Below are 23783 nucleotides of genomic sequence, written 5' to 3'. Positions count from 1 at the left end.
AAGGGTATGTTTGTTATCAAAAGATGTTCTGCGTTTTTTACACAAATCAACTGTACAAGTTGTTCAGGCTATGGTCTTGTCCCATCTTGATTACTGTCCTGTAATATGGTCTGCAGCTGGCTAAAAACAGAGCAGCACACCTTGCCCTTAACTGCACATACAGTACATAACTAACATCAACAACATGCATGCCAGTCTTTGCTGGTTGTGGATTGACGAGAGTTTAACTGCTTCTCTTCTAGTTTTTATGAGAAATATTACTGTGACAAAAATTCCAGATTGTTTGCATAACCAAATAACATTCAGCTCAGACACCCATACATACCCCACGAGACGCCACCGGGGGTCTCTTCACAGTCCCCAAGTCCAAAATGAATTAACAGCAACGCACAGTTTTTATACAGAGCCATGATCGCATGGAACTCCCTTCTATCTCCAATTGCTCAAACAAACAACAAAATTACCTTTAAAAAATGGATTTAAAAAAACGAATGGAATGGCAGGGTCTGTGAGGGGATATACAAACACACACAGACACACTCTAACACATATCATTTTTGTTGTATTGTTTGTGTAATTTTTTTGTTGCATTGTTTGTACATCGTTGTATTTTAAATTTGTATGACTTTCCTTGTCTATCAGTGTATCAGTGTTTTGTTACTTGTCATGTTTTTTTGTGGACCCCAGGAAGAGTAGCTACTGCTTCTGCAAAAGCTAATGGGGATCGAGGTAAACAAATGAACAAATACTTTGACTAAAACAATTAATTATTGACTTAAATCATTGTGTAACATGGTGAGTAAGCTCTATTGTCTTTCAGCTCGAAAAAGTGGATTTCTACTGGGGTAGGCATTTAATGGTCAAAGCAGTATCTGGAGACTGTTCAGATGCTTTGATAAATCCCCAAAGATTAGTCAATGACTAGTCATAATTTACACTGTGGCTTTGGTAGTAATATAGGTGTTCAGAAAGCTATTTTCCCGACTCTCCTCTCCCTTTAATTGTCCCAAGCCCTGTTATTTTAGGACCTGTTAGATGTTTTACAGGCTTTTTTGTGAGGTAAACAAAGAGGAATTGGGTTAACCTCCAGGGAGAATCTGGCGCCCCTTTAGAGGGACAGGAAGTTGGCAACATGTTGGTGTCCCGTTGCCGCACTGTCTGACGTTTGGTCATAGCCAGTGGACTTGGCAGTCTCAATAGACTGGGGAGTCAGCAAGGAGTCATTTTGTAGAGGTCAAAGCGCAATATGTTAGCTGATTCACCAAGGGAGCTGATCAGGGGAGTCCTGTGTGTGAGGATGGTCTTTAATTACGAAGTGTTTACCTTTCTGTAGTGTAGGTAATTGTGTGAATAAGCCATTAGTCATGAGGTATTATGACAAGGGTGAGTCAACACCATCTTGATCACTGACCAGTGAAAGCATTTTGCGTAAAAGAGACATCTGGGCTTGTTGAGCAAATACTGTAGGTCACAAATAGCTCATAGAAAAATAAATCCTCCCTTAGAAAAAGAAAAGGCATGCTTTCTTTTGAAGAGACAGCAGGAGAATATGAAACATTTAAGGTCCCAGAGTGTTGTCTCTTCTGGCTATGTTTCTAGCTTCTAGTCTAATGCTCTGGGATTTGCTCTCTGTGCCAAGAACAAAGCAATCAGATGCGATAGCCTCAGAAAGGCTTGGGTATGCTATGGACAAAAGCAGCAGCCAAGCCAGCAGCACGGCTGTTGCATGTTTAGGTTGTCTCTAACCAGCAGAAGCCAAAGGGTTTCAGTGGGAGTTTAGTGTTAACATTTTTCTAGTCCTCCCTGGCCTTTGAAATAGTACAAACCGAGAGAAAGGTTGCTTAGATGGAGTAATTACATAAAATGAAACCTCTTGCCCTTACAGTTAACAATTTCCTTGCTCAACACCTTATAGCCAGCCGTTATTAGTAATTGTCATGTAAGTACCCTGAGACTAAGTCCTCCCTATTTTATAGAATGACTGAGACTGGAGAAAGGGGGTATAGGAAGGTAATCTTTATTGGAGTTGTTCGGTGAACTTTGTTTGGTAACACTTCATTTGACAGTCCTTCTTTTTCAGGTCCTGGTATATGCTGGGAAATGGTATGGTAACAATACTCTCTTGTGCTTACTTCAAAGAAATACAATTTTAATCAAATTTTATTGGTCACATACACATGAATTCCACACTACAGTAATTTAAACTACATTTTACACTACGTGCTGGTCTTTGTGTCAATGAAAGACACCAAAAGGTAGTTATTTGGTAAACATTGTGTAATTGGCACATACCTTTTGTTGACTTGGAATTTTCTTGAAACATGTTGAGAAATATCATTGGGTGGTGTCTAGAGAAATGTGCAATGGTCCAAGGAGAGCAATAGTATTTCTGTGTGTGTGGACATTGCAACAGATGCAATACATGACCAAAAGTATGTGGACATCTGCTCGTCAAACATCTCTTTCCAAAATCATGGGAATTAATATGGAGTTGGTCCCCACTTTGCTGCTTTTTAACAGCGTCCACTCTTCTGGGAAGGCTTTCCACTAGATTTTGGAACATTGCTGCGGGGACTTGCTTCCATTTAGCCACAAGCATTAGTGAGGTCGGCACTAATGTTGGCCGATTTAGGCCTGGCTCGCAGTCGGCGTTCCAATTTATCCCAAAGGTGTTCGATGGGGTTGAGGGCACGGCTCTGTACAGGCCAGTCAAGTTCTTCCACACCGATCTCGACAAACTATTTCTGTATGGACCTCACTTTCTGCACGGGGGCATTGTTATGCTGTAACAGGAAAGGGCCTTCCCCAAACTTTTGCCACAAAGTTGTAAGTACAGAATCGTCTAGAATGTCATTGTATGTTATAGCGTTAAAGTTTCCCTTCACTGGAACTAAGGGACCTAGCCCGAACCATAAAAAACAGCCCCAGACCACTATTACTCCTCCACTCTGCATTGGGGCAGGTAGCGTTCTCCTGGCATCTAGAAAACCCAGATTCGTCCGTCGGACTGCCAGATGGTGAAGTGTGATTCATCACTCCAGAGAACACGTTTCCACTGCTCCAGAGTCCAATGTTGGCGAGCTTTACACCACTCCAGCCGACCCTTGTCATTATGCATGGGAATCTTAGGCTTGTGTGCGGCTGCTCAGCCATGGAAACCCATTTCATGAAGCTCCCGACAATCAGTTCTTGTGCTGGTGTGATGTTGCTTCCAGAGACAGTTTGGAACTCGGTAGTGAGTGTTGCAACTGAGGACAGCGAATTATTACACACTACGCACTTCAGCACTCGGCGGTCTCGTTCTGTGGGCTTGTGTGGCCTACCACTTCGCGGCTGACTTGTTGTTGGTAGTAGACGTTTCCACTTCACAGTAACAGCACTTGCAGTTGACAGGAGCAGCTCTAGCATGTCAGAAATTTGACAACGGACTTGTTGGAAAAGTGGCATCGTCATCACTGGGCTCTTCAGTAAGGTCATTCTAATGTCAATGTTTGTCTATGTAGATTGCATGGCTGTGTGCTCAATTTTATACACCTGTCAGCAACGGGTGTGGCTGAAATAGCCGAATCCACTCATTTGGAGGGGTGTCCACATATTTTTGCATATACAGTACCAGTCAAAAGTTTGGAGACACCTACTGTACTCGTTACAAGGTTCATCATAATTATGAAATAATACTTATGGAATCATACAGTAACCAAAAAAAGTGTTAAATAAATCAAAATATATTTTATATTTGAGATTCTTCAAAGTAGCCACCCTTTGCCTTGATGACTTCTTTGCACATTCTTAGCATTGTCTAAATCAGCTAACTGGGGTTGTCACCTGGAATGCAATTCAATTAACAGGTGTGCCTTGTTAAACGTTCATTTGTGGAATATATTTTCTTCTTAATGCGATTGAGCCAATCAGTTGTGTTGTGACAAGGTAGGGGTGGTATACAGAAGATAGACCTATTTGGTAAAATACCATATTATGGCAAGAACAGCTCAGATAAGCAAAGAGATACGACAGCACATTATTACTTTAAGACAATCCGGAAAATTTCAAGAACTTTGAAAGTTTCTTCAAGTGCAGTCACAAAAACCATCAAGAGCTATGATGAAACTGGATCTAATGAGGACCGCCACAGGAAAGGAAGACCCAGTGTTACCTCTGCTGCAGAGGATAAGTTCATTAGAGTTACCCTGCCTCAGAAATTGCAGCCCAAATAAATGCTTCACAGAGATCAAGTAACAGACACATCTCAACATCAACTGTTCAGAGGAGACTGCGTGAATCAGGCCTTCATGGTCGAATTGCTACAAAGAAACAACTACTAAAAGACACCAATAAGAAGAAGAGACTTGCTTGGGCCAAGAAACATGAACAATGTACATTAGACCGTTGGAAATCTGTCCTTTTGGTCTGATATATCCACATTTTCTTTGTGAGACTCAAGAGTAGGTGAACGGATGATCTCCACATGTGTGGTTCCCACCGTGATGCATGGACCAAGAAGGAGAGTGATGGAGTACTGCATCAGATGATCTGGCCTCCACAATCACCCGACCTCAACCTAATTGAGATGGTTTGCGATGAGTTGGACAGCAGAGTAAAGGAAAAGCAGCCAACAAGTGCTCAGTATATGTGGGAACACCTTCAAGACTTTTGGAAAAGCATTCCAGGTGAAGCTGGTTGAGTGAATGCCAAGGGTGTGCTAAGCGGTCATCAAATCAAAGGGTGGCTACTTTGAAGAATCTTTTTTTTTTTATGGATATTTTCAAAAAAATCCCCAAAACGGTTTTTGCTAAGCCATTATGGGGTATTGTGTGTCAATTGATGAGGAGAAAATAAATATTTAATGTGGAAAAAGTCAAGCGATCTGAATAGTTTCCATATTCCATAGTTTCTGTATGTGCACATATATTTAGAAAAAAAACTATGGTTGATTAGGTAACCTGCTTTCCTGTTTGTTCCCCTAAGGAATCATGATGGTGTTCAAAATGAAGATCTTCTGATAGAGTGTAGGATGCAAATCTTTATAGGAAGCCTGACCTCAATGGAAATTAATACAAAATGTGTTGAGAAATCTTTTCCCAACCCTAATTTATTGTCACAGATCACATATACTGTATATTAGCAGTGGCGACCCACCTGCCCACATTTTTATAAAAAAAATATATGTAAATATATATATTTTTTGGGGGCCTGCCTGTTTTGCATGTTATTTTGGCATTAATACATGTCACATATCAGTTTGCAAACAATGTAAACAAAAATATATATCATTGAGTTAGTAAAGCCGCATACAAACACAGTCTCTTTTTTGTTTTGTTGAGTAAGGTAGCTCCAAAATGCAAGTGTTTCAGTGCTTTCTGTGGTGGTGGGGCGAGCCAGCAGAAAATAGGATTGCGCTGTGATTGGCTCAGTGTTCTGTCACTAATGGGGACACTACGTCATCGCCAAGTTTAAGTCCTTAGTAGGTAGACATCCAAAAGTTCAGCCCTTTGGGTCCTGCCATAGAGTTATATCACAAGTGCCCTTCCAAGAAGGCTCAAGGTCATTGGCCACCGATAAAATGATGTCATCACGTTATATGTACAGTAGCTTTGATTGGACTGATCATGTCAACATCTTACTTTCAAAGACTTAGCCATCAGGCACATTAAGCGGTTTGAAGTGCCCGATCCTCCCCTCACTTTTGAAGTGGAAATGTCAAGCGGAGGCTTGAGGTCATTGCACAAGCAGGGAGGAGGAGATTGCAAAATTAAGAATCAGAGAAAGCGTGCATTACCACGAGGAACTCAATGAGTGAAACCATTATGGTTATGAGTAATTAGCTTCTAATGAAGTGACCATAAATGCTGTGCTACTGTGCTGCCATATTCTGGGCAATCAAAACATTTGTCTAGAATTTTCAGGAATATCAAAGACAAAAATCAACAACAAAAATCTTACATAAAATAATATATAATACAAATATATATATAATAAATAGTTTATAGAATATAGAATATAATACAAAATAGCATGTTTGGATGGATGTTTAATTTGTAGAAACAAAAAGCAATGCACCTGTATATGATTTCAAATTCATTCAGGTCTCCACTGAAAAGGTTTAAAAAATACATAGAATTTATGTATACAAATATATTTTCTGAACATAAGAAGGAGTTTGAATTTTGAAAGGGCATTGCACATGAGTGTTTTCACTTTACTTGCATAATGCAATTCAACAACTAAAATAAAAAATGCTGTTATCTCAAAGATAAGTGCTGTGCATTTTCTGCTGAGTCATGCACGCAAAACAACTATTTCATTTTCCTCACTGTCCATCATTGATTTGGCGGTTTTCACTGGTGCAATTCAGTATGCAGTAAGTAGTTGCCGACCACAGACACGCACATGTATGGTCAATATGTCCCTAGTCTGACGGCCAGTAAGAAATGGACAAATTGAGCAAACTTCAGTCACGTCCAGAAAATGTTATTTTCTGATCTGGTGCTGTACCTTGCTGTTGAGTTTGGCCACAGTACACATTTTTACTGTTCAGAAACTACTGTCTGACAAAAAGCAAGGGGAACTAAAAAAAGGGGAATCATTGTCTGCATACAGTAGGTACTGTTTCCCAGGGGATAGATTTGAGGCCCCTTTGATGAGTGGAACTTGGAGTGAAAAGGATAAGCATGCCGCACAGTAAAAACATACTCCTATCTATGACATTTTACAGTACATCGCATGGATTCATGCTGTGGTTGTGATGAGAGGTATGTCAGAGACACAATGTAGATTGGCCAACTCTGATGTCATTCTACATTGTGATAATAGAACACTGCCCAGGTTCGCTGTGGGTGGTCTAAGCATGAGGGTTTTGCCCAAATGGACAATTACTGAGGAAAGTCATAACGTAACACAATAACTTACATAATAACATAACAGAATGAAGACCAATGTTAGTTTTGCTGCATCTTCAAACAATCAGTGATTTGCCAAAATAGAGAACGACTCTGCAAAGAACTCTTACCTTTTAAAATTAGAAGATATCAAAAATAAAGTAAATAATATGATATAACAAATTCATGCCAATAAGATTTATGAATAAAATATATATTTTGTATTCCCTATAAAGTGTACTATTTTTGACGAGGGCCCATAAGGCTCTTGTCAAAAGTAGTGCACTATATAGGGAATAGGATGTATTAGGACATATTTGACACTGTCTAGGATATAGCCTAGTTAATATAATGCAGTCGGAAAGGATGGCTGCCGTTGTATTGCCTCTAAACAAACCATGCTATTTAAAAAAAAAATTGCATTGTTTGTAACTTATTTTGTACATAAGTTTGCTGCTACTGTCTCTTATGGCCGAAAAGAGCTTCTGGACATCAGAACAGCGATTACTCACCTTGAATTGGATGAAGAGTTTTTCTTTAATGAGTCGGACGGGAGGGATTTACTCCAGACACCCTAACAGGCCCTATTCCCATTCATTTGCAGGAAAAAGAGATGGAAGGAGATTGTTGTACCTTGTGAGGATCAGGTGACAAGTGGCTAATCTGCCTTTGCCATCCGTACTGTTAGCCAATGTAGAATCGCTGGAAAATAAATGGGACAAACTAAAAGCATGTGTATCCTACCAACGGGACATTAAAAACTGTAATAGATTAAGTTTCAACGAATCGTGGCTGAACAACAACATTAAGAATATACAGCTGGTGGGTTATACACTCTATCGGCAGGATAGTACAACAGCCTCTGCTAAGACAAGGGGTGGCGGTCTATGTATATTTGTAAATGACAGCTGGTGCACGATATCTAAGTAAGTTATAAGGTGTTGCTCATCTGAGGTAGAGTATCTCATGATAAGCTGTAGACCACACTATCTATTTAGAGTTTTCATCTGTATTTTTCGTAGCAGTCTACAGTACATACCACCACAGACCGATGCTGGCACTAAGACTGTACTCAATGAGTTGTATACCGCCAAAAGCAAACAGGAAAACACTCATCCAGAGGCGGCACTCCTAGTAGCCGGGGACTTTAACGCAGGGAAACTTAAATCCATTTTACCAAATGTCACATGTGCAACCAGAGGGAAAAAAACACACAGAGTTGCACACAAAGCTCTCCCTCGCCCTCCATTTGGCAAATCTGACCATAATTTTATCCTCCTGATTCCTGCTTACAAGCAAAAATTTAAGCAGGAAGCACCAGTGACACCTGTAGTCAGATGCTAAACTACAGGACTGTTTTGCTAGCACAGACTGGAATATGTTCAGTGATTCTTCCGAGGAGTGCACCACATCAGTCGCTGGCTTTGTCAATAAGTGCATCGATGACGTCGTCCCCACAGTGACTTTACTTACTGTACATACCCCAACCAGAAGCAATGGATTACAGGCAAGATCCGAACCAAGCTAAAGGGTAAAGCTGCCACTTTCAATGAGCGGGACTCCAACTCAGAAGCTTATGAGAAATCCTGCTATGCCCTCCGACGAACCTTCAAACAGGCAAAGAGTCAATACAGGACAGGATTGAATTGTACTACACCGGCTCCGACGCTCATCGGATGTGTCAGGGCTTGCAAACTATTACAGACTACAAAGGGAAGCACAGCCAAGTGCTGCCCAGTGACACGAGCCTACCAGACGAGATAAATAACTTGTATGCTCGCTTCGAGGCAAGTAACACTGAAACATGCATGAGAGCAACAGCTGTTCCGGACGACTGTGTGATCACGCTCTCTGCAGCCGATGTGAGGAAGACCTTTAAACAGGTCAACATTCACAAGGGCCAGATGGATTACCAGGATGTGTACTCTGAGCATGCGCTGACCAACTGGCAAGTGTCTTCACTGACATTTTCAACCTCTCCCTGTCTGAGTCTGTAATACCAACATGTTTCAAGCAGACCACCATTGTCCATGTGCCCAAGAACACTAAGGTAACCTGCCTAAATGACTACCGACCCGTAGCACTCACATCTGTAGTCATGAAGTGCTTTGAAAGGCTGGTCATGGCTCACATCAACACCATTATCCCAGAAACCCTAGACCCACTCCAATTTGCATACCTCCCCAACACATCCACAGGTGATAGTCTCTATTTCACTCCACACTGCCCTTTCACACCTGAACAAAAGGAACACCTATGTGAGAATGCTCAGCGTTCAACACCATAGTGCCTTCAAAGCTCATTAGTAAGCTAAGGACCCTGGGACTAAACACCTCCCTGCAACTGGATCCTGGACTTCCTGACGGGCTCGAATGTTCACTCTGGACTGCCCGGCCAGGCACGACTCCAACACCATTAAGTTTGCTGATGACACAACAGACACAACGACGAGACAGCCTATAGGGAGGAGGTCAGAGACCTGACCGTGTGGTGCAAGGACAACAACCTCTCCCTCAATGTGATCAAGACAAAATAGATTAATTATGGACTACAGGAAAAAGAGGACCGAGCACGCCCCCATTCTCATCGGCGGGGCTGCAGTGGAGCAGGTTGAGAGCTTCAAGTTCCTTAGCGTCCACATCACCAACAAACTAACATGGTCCATTCACACCAAGAGGGCATGACAAAACCTATTCCCCCTCAGGAGAAAATATTTGGCGTGGGTCCTCAAATCCTCAAAAGGTTCTACAGCTGCACCATCGAGAGCATCCTGAGGTTGCATCACTGCCTGTAATGGCAACTGCTCGGCCTCCGACCGCAAGGAACTACAGAGGGTAGAGTGTAAGGCCTAGTACATCACGGTAGCCAAGCTTCCTGCCATTCAGGACCACCAAGACTCCAGCCACCCTAGTCATAGACTGTTCTCTCTGCTACCGCAAGGCAAGCGGTATTGGAGCGCCCAGTCTAGGTCCAAGAGGCTTCTAAACAGCTTCTACCCCCAAGCCATAAGACTCCTGAAGATCTAATCAAATGGCTACCCAGACAATTTGCATTGTCCCCCCCCCCCCCCGCCCCTCTTCAACGCTGCTGCTACTCTCTGTTATTATCTATGCATAGTCACTTTAATAACTCTACCTACATGTACATATTACCTCAATTAACCAGTGCCCCCACACATTGACTCTGTACCGGTAAGCCTCTGTATAGAGTCTCGCTATTGTTATTGTACTGTTTGCTCTTTAATTATTTGTTCCTTTTATTTCTTCATTTTTTTTTTTTTTCTGAAAACAGCATTGTTGGTTAAGGGCTTTCGACAATTTGATTTGATATGAGTCACCACTATAGACGGAAAAACTGGGATCAAGTTTCGATGTCAAAGCCGAGTCACATCTGTATTCGAGTCACTACAGCCCTTTGAAGTTCATCCACTCCTTTCTAAACAACTTTTTTTCTGGCATAAAATCCCAGAATCGCAACATGTTTTGATGGTAATGGGGTGCAATGGTCGCTAATGTTTTGTTAAAAAGTAATGCGAGACAAGGCTGATCACCCGCTCCGCTCACGTTTTGCACAATACATATACTCTGAACATTTGGATGGACTATCGATTGAGATATTGGATTACATACGTGGATCTGTGTTACTGTGTCCTTGAGAAAAGTCACCCCTCTTGTCATCCTATCCTGGTAAATCTGGTAGAGTATAAATCATGTTACAGTAGCTCCCTGATAGCATCGCTGCATGTTATGCTCCTCCGTCTTGGCAGGGGCAAACAGGCTTTTATCCATTACACGCAGAATGCAAAACTGGGTAATTTCATACACTTGTTAATCTTCAGACAAGGGCATGGAGGGTACAATCTCCCTGACTACAGTGCGCTCTTCTATGTTGGCATGGTTTGCAGCTCTCTCTCTCTCTCTCTTTCTCTTCTCTCCCCTATGTTTCCTATTATCCAAATCTTTGGACAAGGGCATAGGGTACATGCGGTGTGCGAAGCTCTTAGAGACTTACGCAGAAAGACTCACATCTGTAATCGCTGCCAAAGGTGATTCTAACATGTATTGAATCAGGGGTGTGAATACTTAAGTAAATGAGAGATTTCTGTATTTCAATTTCAATACATGTGCAATAATTTCTAAAAACATGTTTTGACTTTGTCATTATGGCGTATAGTGTGTAGATGGGTGAGGGAAATAAAAACATTTAGAATTCAGGCTGTAACACAGCAAAATGTGGAATAAGTCAAGTCAAGAATACTTTCTGTAATCCGTGTTTTCTTACACAGTGGTTTTGGCAACACCATAAAGGTGTTCCTCCATTAATTAGGTAGAATTAGAAGTTATACAATCTAACAAGTGCTGTCATGTTACTTAACGAGTCCAGAAATGATTTTTGTACTTGGTGGAATGTTATCCTGAGGGTTTGTTTGTTTAAGAAAAGTGAGCTACTTGTTCCTCTCATCATAAATTAGAAGCAAGATTCAAGACTATGTTGTGTCTTGGGATGTATACGATTCTAAATTGGTACTGTCTCTTGAGGGGAGGTTAAACTCTGTCCTAAAGGATACAGGTGAGAGGTCTATCTGGACAGATAAACAAACATTGTGTCACGTCCCAAGAAAATACAGCTGGAGCACTCGGGGGAAGAGTGATAACCTCCTGAACAAGAGGAAGCGTTACTGTTACTCTGTAATAAGGGTTCATCAATCGGGTTCTTTAACATGAGTTAGTGCTGTTGAAAAATGATTTAATCATCATGCATTATTCATCATGACAATCTCTTATTCATGAATGAATGCATGAACAGCACGTTAATCATATTGTTATCTGTTTACTTTAGCCATTAATAAGGCAGCTGGACCAGTGGGTGAAGAGTGACATCCTCTCTGGAGGAAAGGAGGAGAGGGAAAGGGGACAAGAGGGGAGGAGAGGTTACAATTCGGGCAATTCCCAAATTAATACAACAACATCTACCCCTCTAACCCACATTAGTTCCCGTGCCGCACCCTTTTTGGTCTAAGAAAAGAGAGAGTGCTTGCGTTAAATGGGACTAAGGTCCTGAGGGAGGGATATTTGGAATGTGAGGGGATATGATTTTCACATAGACCTGATGCTATCAGAGAGATAGATGTCTGCTGAAATTAGTCTAATCTTATCTCAGACTCAATGAGGAGGTATTGCGGTATAAGTATTGAAATTCACCAGCCATTAGAGTGTAGAGATTGCTGCCCTATTTACTGAGTCATTGAACAATGGTCACTTTAATCATGTTTACATGCTGTTTTTCCCACTTCATATGTACAATATGTCCTGTATTTTAGTCAAGGCTCATCCTATATAACTACTGCTTTTCTATCCATATACTGTCCATACTGTCTATACACACCATTGTATACATATACAGTGCTTTCAGAAAGTATTCACACCGCTTGACATTTTCAACATTTTGTTATGTTACAGCCTGAATTTTAAATGGATTCAATTGAGATTTTTTTGGTCACTGGCCTAGACACAATACCTCACAATGTCAAAGTTGAATTACGTTTTTGGAAATTTGTCCAAATTAATTGAAAATTAAAAGCTGGAATGTCTTGAGTCAATACGAATTCAACCCTTTTGTTATGGCAAGCCTAAATAAGTTCAGGAGTAAACATTTGCTTAACAAGTCACATAATAAGTTGCATGGACTCACTCTGTGTGCAATAATAGTGTTTAACATGATTTTTGAATGACTACCTGATCTCTGTACCCCACACATACAAGTAACTACTCAGTCGAGCAGTACATTTCAAACACAGATTCAACCACAAAGACCAGGGAGGTTTTCCACTGTCTCGCAAAGAAGGGTACCCATTGACAGACGGGTAAAAATATAATAGAATATCAATTTGAGTATGGTGAAGTTATTAATTACACTTTGGATGGTGTATCAATACACCCAGTCACTACGAAGATACAGGCGTCCTTCCTAACTCAGTTGCAAGAGAGGATGGAAACCGCTCAGGGATTTCACCATGAGGCGAATGGTGACTTTAAAACAGTTTAATGGGGCCATGGTGAAATCAGAGTTTACAAAGTTTAATGTCTGTGATAGAAGTGAGGATGAAAAGCTGAAGATGAATCAACAACATTGTAGTTACTCTACAATACTGACCTAATTGACAGAGTGGAAAGAAGGAAGCCTGTACAGAAAAAAAATATTCCAAAACATTTATCCTGTTTGCAAAAATACTGCAAACAAAGTGCTATATTTGGATGGAGCTAAGCACAGGCAACATTCTAAAGGAAAATCTGGTCTGCTTTCCACCAGACACTGGAAGATGAATGAATTCCATTTTCAGCAGGACAGTAACCTAAAACACAAGGCCAAATCTACGCTGAAGACAGTGTATGTTCCTGAGTGGCCGAGTTACAGTTTTGACTTAAATCAACTTGAAAATCTATAGCAAGACCTGATTTAATGGTTGTTTAGCAATTATCAACAACCAATTTGACAGAGCTTGAAGAACTTTTTAAAGAACAATGGGCAAATGTTGCACAATTCAGGTGTGTTAAGCTCTTAGAGACTTACCCAGAAAGACTCACAGCTGTAATAGCTACCAAAGGTGTTTCTGCAAAGTATTGCTTTAGAGGTGTGAATACTTATATAAATTAGGTATTTAATTTTCAATACATGTGCAATAATTTCTAAAAACATGTTTTAACTTTGTCGTTATGGGTATTGTGTGTAGATGGGTGAGGGCTCATAGGGCTGAGGGAACATAGGGCCCAGAGAACATACTGTATGGCTGAGGGACTTAGGGTCGACTACCTCAAGCACCAATTGCAAACAATGATCACAAGGTTAACTATCAATACTTATTTAGCAAGTAAGCATCAATTAAACTGATCAATTTACATCCTATAGGTCCTGGTCAAAAGTAGTGCACTACATAGGGAATAGTGTGCCATTTGGCCCGTGGCTAACAGACATGGCTGAACTGAACCCTAACCGTAGCCATGTGCCAGCTCTTTCATAGCAGTTTCCTAACCCTCTGTCAAGTTTTGCCTCCCACTGTAGAAAGGTCAAAATCTGTTAGAAATAACACCAGGGGACTGATATCAAAACCAGACATGTGGCTGCTTAATGCTGCCTTGTTGTTCCCGTCAAAGACAGTCTAGCCGTCATTTCGTTGAAATTTCACCAAAGGTTCTGCTAAAGTCCTTGACCGGAATAGTTGTTGTCGATTGAGCAGATGGCAAGGCCAGGCTTTTAACTGAGTGTCAGTGATTACAGCCATCATTAGCAGGCCAGAGGTAAATGTCCCTTTGTGAGAAAATGTGCGTGTGTGAGAAAATGTGCGTGTGTGTGTGTGTGTGTGTGTGTGTGTGTGTGTGTGTGTGTGTGTGTGTGTGTGTGTGTGTGTGTGTGTGTGTGTGTGTGTGCATCAACAACAGTGTGTGTTTGGTTTTACTGTCCTCACCAGGATATTAAAACAAGGAACATTCGGACAAGTGGGGACATTTCGCCAGTCGCCACAAGGAAAAAGACTGTTTTAGGCTTAGGGGTAAGGTTTACGGTTATGATTACAATTAGGGTTAGGGGTTTGGGGTTAAGGTTAGGGTTAGTTTAACGGGTTAGGGTTAGGGAAAATTGGATTTTGAATGGAATACATTGTTTGGTCCCCACAAGGATAGTAAAACAAACGTGTTTGGGTGGGTGGTTTGGTGTGTGCTTGTGCATGTGTGTATCTACAACAGTGTGTGCGTGTTGTGAGGTTTTGTTGATGAGGCCTGCTATCCCACACAGGACACATGGTACCCTTGGCAGATCCTCTCTTAACTCTCCACTCAAGTGATATGCATGAGTGCATGTGGGAGCTATTAAACAGTCATTTGTAATCACAATAAATATGGGGGAAGGAGAGAGAGAGAGATTAATTAATTATTTCCTTATCCTTTGAGAGAGAAAAGAAGAGAGAAAAAGACAGGCAAGGACAATGGTAGATGGAATTCGGATGCCAGTTTGCAATTCTTCTTTATTCCTCACCCTGTCTGGTGGTTGACTGTAAGGTATATTCTAGAATTGGACAAGAACACACCTCAAATGTTATACTTCCTGAGTACTGGCACCTCTTCTAGAATATTGGCTTTAAAAAAGTATGAGTACAGCAGGCACCTAAAGATAGAGTATTGGAAACCAAAATGACTACCGCCACCTATTTAGTCCACCTCAAACACATCAATTCAGGCACTGGTAACATCCTGTATTGTGTGCATATTCTTAAACATCATGTGTTCTGTGAAGATTATTTTACCATTGATATGTTCTAGATTATTTTGAGACCGTAAGGATAATAATTCTACTGCTGGAGCATCTACCAATGGCATGTGATGTCAGTATAAATAGCCCTCACTTTAGATTAGGGACAGCAAAAATACTTTACTAAGGATTTATTAAGCATCTTATGAATGATCTTATAAATCGTTAATACATCATCTAAAAGTTGTTTATATATGTGTAAATGTGGGAGATGATTATTAAAATATTTTGAGCAAACTTTATTATAAAGTGTTACCCAGGCACCAAGTGCTATCTTGGTGCCAACAAGACCCTCCTACGAAATCCTTAACCATGCAGCGTGGGAATCCGGGAACCATTCCCATTTTGAGCCGTTTTCCTCTTTTACTAGGAAAGCAATTTGGCATTTTTGATTACATAAATATTTTACTTACTAGGCTAAATGAAAAACCATTTGGGGAATTCACATAAAATACATATAAAGTGTGTGGAAGTGCATCTTTATATTTTAATTGTATGCCATTTTATGGTAATTACTCCCAATAATTGATCATAAACTCCATTGGAACAGGCAATTTGCTTTTGGAATTTGGAAATTTCCAGTAGCATGGGTGGTCGTTTAAAAGTTTGAATCCCCACCAGCTTCTCTATAAACTGCACCCGGGGGTGTTGCATCAATATCGGTCCCCTGATACTTTTTGGTCCCAAGAGACAAACCCCCAATTCCTTGTCCATAACTGTCAATACGCTCCACTGACTTGCACTTCCTGTTTGATAAGAAATACCACAAGAAATTCTCATGGCTCCCTTCCATGACACTTCTCTGTCTAACGAAGAGGCCTTAGTCCCCACAGGATTCCTTTTGTCTCTTGGTAGGCCATCATTGTAAATAAGAATTTGTTCCAAATTGACTTGCCTAGTTAAATAAAAAAATAAAAAAATAAAGATCTTACTTGAAATGGATTGAGGTTGCAGTTGATTCACCCCCACCTCAAGTACCATTACTTCATTATGACAAACATTTGTGAAGCAGAAGGGAAGGAGAGGTAGGCCTATGCAAGGATCCAATAATCTGAGAGAGAGAAACTGTGAATAGTGTTGCTCAGAATGTGTTGAGACAAGTCTCTAATGATACTCCTATAAAAAGACTAGGTGAGTAAGGAATCACATCTGCTCAAATAATTTTAACTGCTCTGCCACTGAGCTGACTTGGAGTTTCCCCCCAAAAAACAAAAGGATCATGATTAGACTGGCACTGCCAACACATCTATGAATTCAACGTTACTCAAGGCATTCATGTATCTTTCTAATAATACTGTACATGTGCTGCACAACGTAGCCAAAATGTGTTATTCACCTAGTCAGTCTTATTCATTCCTCATGAGACGCAGAAACAGAAAAATACGACATAGAAATGATACCAAATCTCATATTTTTGGAACATTCCTTCCATTTCTGTTCTTGTTGGTGGGTACACTTTATTCGGATAGTCCAGATAGTTCAGATAGTCATACTTTAGAATAAGGGTTAAGGTTACTGCTAGGGCTGAGGTTAGGGTTAAGGTTAGTTAAAATATTACTGAAAGTCTGTAGAGCATCTACAAATGGACAATTCAAATAAAGTGTTACCTTGTTTTTTCATCATTATAAATGTCACTGCAGACTATCAGCTGACTCACTGGGTTGTAATGGTCTGTAATGGTCCCAGTGGTCTTTGAAGAGGGGTTTTTCTCAGACCAATGTTATGGTTGATCTGAAGGAGCTTAGAAAAAAATAGAGGAAGTTATGCCCCCGGGCACTGACTCAACAAAGTTGTGGTTCAGTCACGTAATAATACATAACTAGGAGTGATACAGAGAGTGACTTTCTTTTTCATAGTTTATGGTCTTTAGTCTGCACCTCATTATATTTATTTGTGAGTGTCTCCGTCTCCTACTTCATAAGAGGGAGTGGCCACATTGTCCACTATTTGTTAGAATTGGCTACATTGCTGTCAGAAGTGGGATGGGGATCTCCCTGCTCGGATGGTCCCATGGAGATGAGCACAAAGCTAGTCTCAGCCTCATGAGGTCAGACAGTGATGTAATGTTGGGCATTTGTGAATTGGGCAACATCGGTTCTTTTTTTTTAACCAGAGGCGAACTCCCTTTCTCAGCGAACAAAATCTGGAGTAGTGCGGTGCTCTTGATCAGTTGGGTAAACAGGAGTGGTTTTGTCAAAGGAAGTGGTTTGGTGAAGAATATGGTGAAAGGAGTGGGTTGGTTCAAGCATCCTCAGAAAGTTGTAGATCCGGTGGTTGCGAGAATGTGATTATGGTAGTTGAAAGTTCAAATCCCTCATGTGCCACTGTAAGCTGCTTAAGACACAGTCTAAAAAAATGGTCATATTACAGTTTAATATTTGTACCACAGATAAATAGATGGATTTGATCATTTAAAATCATTGAGGATGACACAAAATATATTTTTTCCATTGTGGTCCTCTTAAATAAATGGTAAAAAAAAAAATGAACAAACATACTGTAAATCAGTGGTGTAAAGTACTTAAGTAAAAATATGTCGTTCTTCCCCTGAACAAGGCAGTTAGCCCAGTGTTCCCCGGTAGGCCGTCATTGTCAATAAGAATTTGTTCTTAACTGACTTGCCTAGTTAAATAATGGTTACATTTTAAAAAAATGATTTTATATTTTTTACAACTTTAAACTTTCACTCCACTACAATCCTCTCCTTACATTTTCCCTGACACCCAAAAGTACTAGTTACATTTTGAATGCTAGGCAGGACAGGAAAATGATCTAATTCACACACTTATCAAGAGAAAACCCCCCGTCATCCCTACTGCCTCTGATCTGACAGACTCACAAAACACAAATGCTTCGTTTGTAAATTATGTCTGAGTGTTGAAGTGAGCTATCCGTAAATTTAAAAAAAAAAAATCAAGAAAATAATGCTGTATGGTTTGCTTAAAGGACTTTGGAATGATTTATACTTTTACTTTTCTAAAGTATATTTTAGCGATAACATTTACTTTTGATACTTAAGTACATTAAAACCAAATACTTTTAGACTTACTCAAGTAGTATTTTACTGGGTGACTAACTTTGAGTTATTTTCTTTGAAGTATGTTTACTTTCACTCAAGTATGACAATTGGGTACTTTTTCCACTACTGCTGTAAACATCGTAGGCCTAGGCTACAAGGCATACTTGGATTACACATGATGAAACAAAGGACACGACGACATTGTCATAGCCATAGAGCAGTAGATCTAAACTGAGTTAGATGATAGTTTAATGATGATGATCAAATCAAATTTCAAATCCACATTTATTTATATAGTCCTTCTTACATCAGCTGATATCTCAAAGTGCTGTACAGAAACCCAGCCTAAAACCCCAAACAGCAAGCAATGCAGGTGTAGAAGCACGGTGGCTAGGTAAAACTCCCTAGAAAGGCCAAAACCTAGGAAGAAACCTAGAGAGGAACCAGGCTATAAGGGGTGGCCAGTCCTCTTATGGCTGTGCCGGGTGGAGATTATAACAGAACATGACCAAAATGTTCAAATGTTCATAAATGACCAGCATGGTCAAATAATAATAATAATCACAGTAGTTGTCGAGGGTGCATCAAGTCAGCACCTCAGGAGTAAACGTCAGTTGGCTTTTCATAGCCGATCATTAAGAATATCTACCATTCCTGCTGTCTCTAGAGAGTTGAAAACAGCACGTCTGGGACAGGTAGCACATCCGGTGAACAGGTCAGGGTTCCATAGCCGCAGGCAGAACAGTTGAAACTGGAGCAGCAGCATGGCCAGGTGGACTGGGGACAGCAAGGAGTCATCATGCCAGGTAGTCCTGAGGCATGGTCCTAAGGCTCAGGTCCTCCCAGAGAGAGAAAGAGAGAATTAGAGAGAACATACTTAAATTCACACAGGACACCGGGATAAGACAGGAGAAGTACTCCAGATATAACAGACTGACCCTAGCCCCCCGACACAAACTACTGCAGCATAAATACTGGAGGCTGAGACAGGAGGGGTCAGGAGACACTTTGGCCTCATCCGATGATACCCCCGGACAGGGCCAAACAGGCAGGATCTAACCCCACCCACTTTGCCAAAGCACAGCCCCCACACCACTAGAGGGATATCTTCAACCACCAACTTACCATCCTGAGACAATGCAGAGTATAGCCCACAAAGATGTCCGCCACGGCACAACCCAAGGAGGGGCGCCAACCCAGACAGGAAGATCACGTCAGTGACTCAACCCACTCAAGTGACGCACCCCTCCTAGGGATGGCATGGAAGAGCACCAGGAAGCCAGTGACTCAACCCCTGTTAGAGGCAGAGAATCCCAGTTGAGAGAATGGAGCTCTATAGGAGAAAGCCCTGCCTCCAGCTGTTTGCTTAGAAATTCTAGGGACAATTAGGAGGCCTGCGTCTTGTGACCGTAGCGTACGTGTAGGTATGTACGTCAGGACCAAATTGGAAAAATAGGTAGGAGCAAGCCCATGTAATGCTTTGAAGGTTAGCAGTAAAACCTTGAAATCAGCCCTTGCCTTAACAGGAAGCCAGTGCAGGGAGTCTAGCACTGCAGTAATATGATCAAATATTTTCATTCTAGTCAGGATTCTAGCAGCCGTATTTAGCACTAACTGAAGTTTATTTAGTACTTTATCCGGGTAGCCGGAAAGTAAGTAGAGCATTGCAGTAGTCTAACCTAGAAGTAACAAAAGCATGGATACATTTTTCTGCATCATTTTTTGGACAGAAAGTTTCTTATTTTTGCAATGTTACGTAGATGGAAAAAAATATGTCCTTGAAACAGTCTTGATATGTTCGTCAAAAGAGAGACCAGGGTCCAGAGTAACGCCGAGGTCCTTCACAGTTTTATTTGAGACGACTGTACAACCATCAAGATTAATTGTCAAATTCAACAGAAGATCTCTTTGTTTCTTGGGACCTAGAACAAGCATCTCTGAGTTTAAAAGTAGAACGTTTGCAGCCATCCACTTCCTTATGTCTGAAATACACAGGCTTCTAGCGAGGGCATTTTTGGGGCTTCACCATATTTCATTGAAATGTGTCATCTGCATAGCAGTGAAAGTTAACATTATGTTTTTGAATGACATCCCCAAGAGGTAAAATATATAGTGAAAACAATAGTGGTCCTAAAACGGAACCTTGAGGAACACCAACATTTACAGTTGATTTGTCAGAGGACAAACCATTCACAGAGACAAACTGATATCTTTCCGACAGATAAGACCTAAACCAGGCCAGAACTTGTCCGTGTAGACCAATTTGGGTTTCCAATCTCTACAAAAGAATGTGGTGATCGATGGTATCAAAAGCAGCACTAAGGTCTCGGAGCACGAGAACAGATGCAGAGCCTCAGTCTGACGCCATTAAAAGGTAATTTATCACCTTCACAAGTGCAGTCTCAGTGCTATGATGGGGTCTAAAACATTTCTTATACATTGTTTGTCTTCAGGAAGAAAGTGAGTTGCTAAAACAGATTTTTCTAAAACAATTTGAGAGGAATGGAAGATTCGATATAGGCCGATAGTTTAAAAAAATATTTTCTGGGTCAAGGTTTGGCTTTTTCAAGAGAGGCTTTATTACTGCCACTTTTAGTTAGTTTGGTACACATCCGGTGGATAGAGAGCCGTCTATTATGTTCAACATACGAGGGCCAAGCACAGGAAGCAGCTCTTTCAGTAGTTTAGCTGGAATAGGGTCCAGTATGCAGCTTGAAGGAATAGAGGCCATGATTATTTTCATCATTGTGTCAAGAGATATGAGCTTTGGAGGAATACGCAGATTTAAAGAGAAGTCCGTAATTTGCTTTCTAATGATCATGAATTTATTATTGCTGAAGGGAAAGCATTCCTCACTTGGGGAATGCTACTTTTTAGTTAGCTTTGCGACAGTATCAAAAAGACATTTGGGATTGTTCTTATTTTCCTCAATTAATTGGGAAAAATAGGATGATCGAGCAGCAGTGACGGCTCTTTGATACTGCACGGTACTGTCTTCCCAAGCTAGTCGGAAGACTTCCAGTTTGGTGTGGCGCCATTTCCGTTCCAATTTTCTGGAAGCTTGCTTCAGAGCTCAGGAATGTTCTGTATACCAGGGAGCTAGTTTCTTATGACAAATGTTTTAAAATTTTAGGGGAGCAACTGCATCTAGGTTACTGCACAAGGTCAAATTGAGTTCCTCAGTTAGGTGGTTATGTAACGAACCTCATCTTCCTCTTCTGAGGAAGAGTAGCGAGAAGGATCGGAGGACCAAAACGCAGCGTGGTAAGTGTCCATAATGTTTAATAAAACAACAGAACACTGGATCAAAACAAAATAACGTGCATCAACGAAACAGTCCCGTGTGGCGAACAAACACTGACACAGAAGACAAACACCCATGAAACACAGGTGGAAAAGGCTACCTAAGTATGATTCTCAATCAGAGACAACTAACGACACCTGCCTCTGATTGAGAACCATACTAGGCCGAACACAAAAACCAACATAGAAAAACAAACAGACTGCCCACCCCAACTCACGCCCTGACCATACTAAACAAAGACAAAACAAAGGAACTAATGTCAGAATGTGACAGGTTAACTGATTTTTGTCCTCTGACATCCTTGGGTAGGCAGAGGGAGTCTGGAAGGGCATCAAGGAATCTTTGTGTTGTCTGGGAATTTATAGCACAACTTTTGATGCTCCTTGGTTGAGGTCTGTAAGCAGATTATTTGTTGCAATTGCAAACGTAATAAAATGGTGGTCCGATAGTCCAGGATTATGAGGAAAAACATTAAGATCCACAACATTTATTCCATGGGACAAAACTAGGTCCAGAGTATGACTGTGACAATGAGTAGGTCCAGAGACATGTTGGACAAAACCCACAGAGTTGATGATGGTTTCGAATGCCTTTTGGAGTGAGTCTGTGGACTTTTCCATGTGAATATTAAAATCACCAAAAATTAGAATATTAGCTGCTATGACTACAAGGTCCAATATGAATTCTGGGAACTCAGTGAGGAACACTGTATATGGCCCAGGAGGCCTGTAAACAGTAGCTATAAAAAGTGATTGAGTAGGCTGCATAAATTTCATGACAAGAAGCTCAAAAGACGAAAACGTCATTTTTTTTTTGTAAATTGACATTTGAGAAAGCCTGAAACTATGTCTAAAGACAGTTGACACCTTAGGGAAGCCATAGAAAAGGGAATCCGGTTGATATCCCTTTAAAAATGGATGATAGGCATGCATAGGAACAGAGAGGTTTCAAAATAAGAGGCACTTCCTGATTGGATTTCTCAGGCTTTCGCCTGCAATCAGTATAATATAAGAATGCTCTCTCTAATTCTCTCTTTCTTTCTCTCTCTCGGAGGACCTGAGCCCTAGGACCATGCCTCAGGACTACCTGACATGATGACTCCTTGCTGTCCCCAGTCCACCTGGCCGTGCTGCTGCTCCAGTTTCAACTGTTCTGCCTGTGATTATGATGATTATAATTATGCTGGTCATTTATGAACATTTGAACATCTTGGCCGTGTTCTGTTGTAATCTCCACCCGGCACAGCCAGAAGAGGACTGGCCACCCCACATAGCCTGGTTCCTCTCTAGGTTTCTTCCTAGGTTTTGGCCTTTCTAGGGAGTTTTTCCTAGCCACCGTGCTTCTACACCTGCATTGCTTGCTGTTTGGGGTTTTAGGCTGGGTTTCTGTACAGCACTTTGAGATATCTGCTGATGTACGAAGGGCTATATAAATACATTTGATTTGATTTGAGTTCTGTTATACTCACAGACAATATTTTTACAGTTTTGGAAACTTCAGAGTGTTTTCTATCCTAATCTAATTATATGCATATTCTAGTTTCTGGGGCTGAGAAATAGGCAGTTTTAAATGGGTAAGTTTTTTAGCCAAAAACTAAAATACTGCCCCCTACACGCAAAAGGTTAACAACAAGCTAAGCTGTGTTTTGCTACATTCTACTTGTGATTTCATGGCAATTAAATATTTTCAGTAATTTAATTTGACTTTGGCGCTCTGCAATTCAGCGGATGTTGACGAAAATGATCCCAGCAACGGGATGGGTGCATCAAGAAGATAAAGCGTCCGGAGTGAAAAAGTTGGTGATGTTATTCTGGGCTTCTCTGTAGCCTGTGATGCCAGGTGATGGTGATGGAGTTGGCTTGCTGGTCCTGATGTTGTCATCAGCTCACCCTCTCTATAGCCTGGACTTTGTACTCCCTTACAACAAACATGTAGCACCCACTTGGGTGATGCTTCTGCTGCTGTTTCAGTGCAAAAAAGCCCACCACACAGTCCAGAGCAGTAGACATCCTCACAATGAGCTCTCTGCCATTTACAAAATGCAGTCAGGTCTCATTGATCAAGAAGCAGTCTAGCGCCAACAGAGATGGCCGCAGAGAGTGCCACAGGGATGGCCCCTTCGCTTTGTCTTCCTAGGAAACTATGCAGCATTCGTTTTTTTACGTGTTATTTCTTACATTGGTACACCAGGTAATCTTAGGTTTTATTACATACAGTCGGGAGGAACTACTGGATATAAGAGCAACGTCAACTCACCATCATTACGACCAGGAATACAACTTTC

The sequence above is a fragment of the Oncorhynchus clarkii genome, chromosome 25 (genome assembly GCF_045791955.1).
Source record: "Oncorhynchus clarkii lewisi isolate Uvic-CL-2024 chromosome 25, UVic_Ocla_1.0, whole genome shotgun sequence".
NCBI classification, from domain to species: Eukaryota; Metazoa; Chordata; class Actinopteri; order Salmoniformes; family Salmonidae; genus Oncorhynchus; species Oncorhynchus clarkii.
The sequence above is the reverse complement of the archived record's forward strand: the minus strand, read 5'-3'. Positions refer to the sequence as shown.